Source organism: Podarcis melisellensis, assembly GCF_964234715.1.
Source record: "Podarcis melisellensis genome assembly, chromosome: 3".
Taxonomy (NCBI): domain Eukaryota; kingdom Metazoa; phylum Chordata; class Lepidosauria; order Squamata; family Lacertidae; genus Podarcis; species Podarcis melisellensis.
In genome coordinates, this window is record NC_138530.1 from 76,340,946 (window position 1) to 76,347,006 (window position 6,061).

The 6,061-nt window shown below is 42.5% G+C and overlaps 1 protein-coding gene across 1 annotated transcript in view; it reads left to right on the top strand.

Annotated features, from left to right (window-relative positions):
• Window positions 1–3,234, top strand: part of GPR63 (G protein-coupled receptor 63) — a 48,655-nt gene extending 45,421 nt beyond the window's left edge. The window contains exon 5 of the mRNA XM_081907008.1: window positions 3,059–3,234. The gene's annotated coding sequence lies outside the window, so the exon portion shown is untranslated. The remainder of the gene's footprint in view (window positions 1–3,058) is intronic.
• Window positions 3,235–6,061: the final 2,827 nt, after the last annotated feature.

A 6,061-nucleotide genomic window follows, 5' to 3' on the forward strand; every position in this document is an offset into this window, starting at 1 on the left:
GTAGCACCAAAACAGCAGCACACATCCTCCTGTCCTGTACTCTCTACAAAGACCTGAGGAACAAGATCACCACCCCACTCGTACTAACCATCCCAGGGCACTCAACCACTGCCACAATGTCCTTTCTTCTATCAGATCAAAATGAGCAGATAGCAGCAAAGGTTGCTAGGTTCATAGCAGGGGCAATCAGAATAAGGGCCACTAACTGACTGCTGATTCAGGACTTTAAATTGTGCTTTTATATCAAATTTTCTTTTCTGCGTGTACTGTAATGTTTTACTGTTGCTATGGCCATTGGCTAATGCAAATAAAGTCTCTCTCTCTCTCCATATTTTTATATATGTTTTTCCCCAATATGCACATTTTTGCAAGCAATTTCTCATGATATAATGTATTTTTGAATGCTATTTTCACCAATGCATGCATTTTAGTGCACATTTTTATAAGGTTTTGTTGCATATTATTGGATGGGTGAACTGCAACACAAAATTCAGAGAAAAACAACACTATTCAAAGGACAGCTGTCTTTCGGTTTGTGTATTGTTTCAGGAAGTGAGAATTAGGGAGTTACATACTAAATGCAAACCAACCTCCCCCCCCCCCCAATTCCTAGCAACAAACTCCTCCTCATCATCATCTTGAATCCCTTTGCCCTTTATCCAAAGCCAAGTTCTGCCTAGTTATCCCAAAATTAGGTAACAGTCGCATGCAGCTTTGTTGACGGGACCAATATGTAAATATTTTCAATAAGATAAGTAGGTGCTTGAATGCGGTTCTGGAAGAAAACACATGCCTGATTAACTTTGTGAGGGGAAAGAAAAACATGCCACAAAATTGAAAAGGAAAGGAAAGGAAAGGAGGGGGGAAGGGGAGAGATATCTGTCGAAGAGGGAATTTTTCTTGACAAAATCAAAAACAAATATTTAATGGGAGAGATAGAGATGGGAGTAATAGGAGCATTTTACCCTCCTGACATCATCACTCTGAATCAAAGTATTTTAATGTGATGATTATCCACTTTTTAAAAGAGCTCTTTCTGACAAAATGTCTAACATCTTACATATTTTTGTAACATCTTACAAAATGTGTAACAACGTACATACTTCTCTGGAAGTGCAAAAAACTGTTGTTTTTATTTCTTTTGTTATAGAAATTGAACATACAATAAAGCTGTTTAGATTTTATATCACCTTTTTCTGTCATAATATGAACATATTTATTAATACTAGAGCCTAGTGATGCTGAAATGCTGACATCCCTATGGTGCATAATCATACTTCTGTTACAAAGCATAGCAGGTAAGGGAGATCAAATTAGGCCAAGGACATTGGGAGTGACTGTGTTTTAAGATGTGGGGAGGAAACTATTGACAGGATTCCTTTAAACACAAACACACACACACACACACACACACACAACCCCAGGGGAAAACATAGTTATCCTTCAGGATTCTCAAAGTGAAGAAATAAACATCTAGTTCTGACAATTGCTCAAAGTTTTTAAATTGAAGAAATATGAACCCATATATTCACTTACTGCATAACCTCCATGAAAAGGCCTTTTTGAGGACTCTGAAGGATAGAGATTGTTTCTGAAGTTTAAGATGCTTGTGATTGCAAAATGAAAGCTTCGTTTTCTAGGACGGCCTTAAACATTTTCTTCCTCAACTAATTAGGGCATGTAAATAGTACATCTACCATATACAAATGCTTAAGAATAAACAAGTTCAAGGCCCGTGAGTGCTGTGGGAAACCCACATTGCAAAAATTTGTTGATATTGATTTCATCTAGCTTCTGTTAACTGTGGTTCTTCTTGTGTGCTGTCAAACTATCAAATATATTTGTTGTTCAAAGGAATTGCATTGCTGTTTTCCAGTTTTTGAATTGGTTTAGGGAATTGTTGGTCCCTAAATTCAAGCCTCATCAGAAGCAGCCAGCCACAACTGGAAACAGGTTGTTATTCCTGGTGGACCATTGGTCTGAACCAGGAAAGCATTTGTTTTGCTCCCACTTAGTTCTAACTTTGCATTGGCAGTTCTATCTTATGGTACATGGAATGCATGGGGGAAGGGTTGTGGTAGGAGGGTCATTTGGAAGCACGACAGCAGGAATCATTCAGTTAGGTAACTTAAGGGTTAATTCTGTTGACATCCAACAAGAAGATGATGGTGTTGCTGCCTGGCAACCAGTCAGATTGGCATGATCCTTGCTGAGGCAATGAGTTCTGGCTGGCTGTTTAGTTCTGAGGGTGTTTTTCCTAGTTTGCTTAGTTGCTGAATGTCTTCTTGCAATTAAGACGGCCTGAAGGAAAGACAGAAGCCCTCTGCTTATACATTGTCATATTATGTGATTTTTTTGTTAACTTTAACTAGTGAATTATCAGTTTCTTTTCTTTTTGGATTTCATCTGTTTTATTTAAATGATATTGCGTGTGACCTCTGCACATTCACACCAAGATTTGCAAGAGACTCTGCAAATACAACTTGACCAAGTGTAGGATCTTTCTAAATCACCCTGATCATGAATACAAAGCTTATATTTGTCAATCCTGTACAGATTTTTTAGTTGAATGCATGGAGACCCTTGGAGGAAGGTGGGTCTGCCACTGAGCTGCCAATCATCCCTTCTCTGCTTGTTGGGTGCTCCCTGTTTGTTGTGTGAATAAGGCTCCCCAGATCACACCAATACTTTCCACCTGAATGTCTCCTGCCATGGGTGCAGAAAACAGAAAAGGGCTGTGCATCCATTTTAAACACCTGCCGAGATGACAGTATGAACCCTGATAGAATCAGATACACTTTCAAGAGTTTTGTGTATCAGTTTCCATAGTACCCAGTCACGCTGTATTAGCAGCAGATGAATTATGAGCGATGCTCTTCAATCCATGTGATAAATTGCATAATATTGAAACACGCTGGTTGGATTTTTTTTCAAATAACGTCATCAGGCCAGTCGCACAGCTGGCATAAATCAATATTAGCAGTACTGAAGTCAACACTGTGCCTGTTTATTCCTCTATGAAGTTAATTTTCTTTTTTTGTTTCCTTTCTCCTATCAGCTTTCTTCTGATACAACACTGATGAAATCAGATATTAAGGACTCTCCAGGCCTGGACAGCAGCGATGTTGCGCCACCTAGTGGCTGAAAGGCAGAATCTGAAGAGTGCACTTCTGTGTCCAGTTATGTATACCGCAGACCATTTGTTGCAATGGCATTAAAACGCATTAAAGAACAGATTTATTAAGGGCCTGTTCTCTCTGCCCCTTCTGCTTGTTCCTGGGCTCTCACAGGGCTTCTGCTATCCCTACTCCAGGGGAAAGCCACTGGAGAAAAAGACAGATAGACAGACAGACAGACACACACACACACACACACACAGAGAGAGAGAGAGAGAGAGAGAGAGAGAGAGAGAGAGAGAGAACACTCCAGCTTGGGCATTGGTGAGCCAAATGGCACAAGACATAGGAAAAAGAAAAGGGAGAAGCACTACCCAAATCAACCTTTTTTCTCCCCGCTCCCAGCCCAACCTGGATATGTCAGGGATTGTACTTGAGACCTTATGCATGCAAAACAGATGCCCTACCATTCAGCAATGGGCCTCGCCGTTGCTTGATCCTATATGCTGACCAGAGAACTATTGTTGTAGGGTCAGTGCTGCAGTCGGGCAATTTTGAATTCTGGGTGTCACGTCCTTAGGACTCCCCTCCCCAGTTTAAAAGATAACGTGCATTCACTTGACTTCCTTCAACATTAGGGAATGTGGCCTGCCACATTTGGAAGCCCACCTGCTCCTTCTGCTGAGTAGGGCCCTGGGCGCCTGCCTCAAAGTCCTGCCCTGATGACACCCACTGTGTAAGGTGGCTTATAAATCATTGAAAAATAAGCCAGGTTTCCAAAAAGAGATTGATAATGCCACCTATTATTTACATTTTATGGAACTCAACAGATGAAATAATAGGAAAAGAAGAGGCTAGTCCCATATGCTCCAACTTTTTCTATCCAGGACACTCACCCCCATCATGCCACCGCTGCCACCACCACACCACCCACCTTGAAATTGTGCCCGTGGGCAGGATTACAGATGCACACCAGAATCAGTTCAATTATACATAAATATATCTACTAGCACCTGTTAAAATTGAAACCTCTGATCCAGAGTGCGCAAGCTTATGCCTTCCCTCTATATTTTGTCACCTAGAACAGAGATGCATGGCTTTGGTACTTAACTGGAACCTCCTTAAGAATCTGAGGAAAAAATTGGCTTCCCTTTCATAGATGTTCTACAAGTCTGCTTTCACCCTCCCAGAAGTTTAGGTGAGAAGTGATACAAAACAAGCACTTCAGATTAGCTCTAATTTTTATTTTAAGATCGTTCAAACCACCTGGCATTTAATGGAGCATTCATTTCTGAAAAATCCTTGCACATATGCGCCTCTATTCGGGATTTTTATTTTTAGGCCTGGCAACCTAGTTCTATTTTTGACAACTTTAGCCTTCTAAAGAGGAAGGTGCGGAATGTAAGAGAAATGAAAAGTAGGCAGGAGAAGTCAAGTGGGGGAGAATGCAGAGATGAGTGGCTTTGGAAGCGACAAAGGGGAAGAGCCAGCACTGTTGATGGAGCTGGAATTCTGCTACATACAGCTAAGAAAAATAATGCTGGTCATATGAGTGGGCTGAGCAACCCTGACCTTTTCATGGCAGCACATCTTGCTCTCAGTTAGGAACACAGGAACATTGAAAGCAGTGTTATACTGAGTCATATTATTGGTTTATCCAGCTCAGTGTTGTCAATACTGGTTGACAGTGACTGGCATGAGGCCTGTGGAGATGTCATAGAAGGGATGGTTGGATCCTGAGGAGCAATGGGAGGAGCTGAAGGAGATGGATGATCCTGAGGAAGGTCCTATCAGGATGGGGAAGGTGAAATTGGGACCCCAAGAAATGTCCAAGCCCAGGACTAGAGAGCTAGATTCAGGGGTGGGGCAAATTGGGTTGGCAGTGGAGTCTGCCGCCCCAGTGATATCCAGCACCCCTAGTCACCCCAACACCTGGTGCTGGGGAGCTGCCTCTTCCTGCCAGGGAGGAGCCTCTTCCTTTGGGGGAGGCAACTGAGAGTAAATTGGAAGCTGAACTAGAACTGGCATCACCTCCACCTCCAGGGACACCAGGATGCCAATGCTGGCACAAACAAACCTTGCAGGCACAGCCCGCTTGAAGGAGTTCTGCAAGTAAAGCTTTGGATAATATCTCATGGGTCTGGACAATGTTTTATTCCAAAAGGAATCAGTTTTTATGCATCCAGTTGCTTCATGCTGCACAGTATCAATATCTACAATACTAACTGCAGCAAAAGACCTAGGGTGCTTCCACATGGCTTCCACCTGTTGTAGAAAGGGCATACAACCCAGCCCTTCGGCATGCTGAGAGTAGGCTGTGAATCGGGCTCTGCATAGGAAGGTACAGTACTATAATGCTTTCTCCAACTCCCTTCCCTTCAAACCCACATGTCAAATGTGTTGCCATTTATGGAAAGCAGAGACCTTTCCTGTGCTTCACACTGAGAAACATGTAGAGAGACCTGCTTCTACTTCAACTGCCAGGGCCGGCCCTACTCTTAGGCAAGGGTACATGGGAGCAGCTTTGACATCCACTTGCTTGTCCTTCCTGGACTGCTATTCTTCTCAGGACACAGGACAGAGCTGTGTATGTTCTGGTTCCCCTAAACTAGGCTGATGCTGGTGGTCATTATCATGTCAGCAGTGTTGAAGTAAGATTTATGAGCTAGACCAATTAGGTGATTTCTGCACATGGAATGGGAAGAGAGGTACCATCTTGTTCTTTGCCTCTGACAGCAAAATTCCTGTACTCCATATGGGTACCTACAAGATCTGTGTTAAGGAAACAGCGTGGGGAGAATGGTTAAATCTCCATATATTTCTCATCCAAATCAAGGCAGCCAATGTGACTTTTTGCGCACAAATTCAAAAACACCAGGAGCTCCAATGTCATGTTTAGTGCGGCATTTTTGTAATATAAGATGGAAAAGCACCTCTAGGAGCAG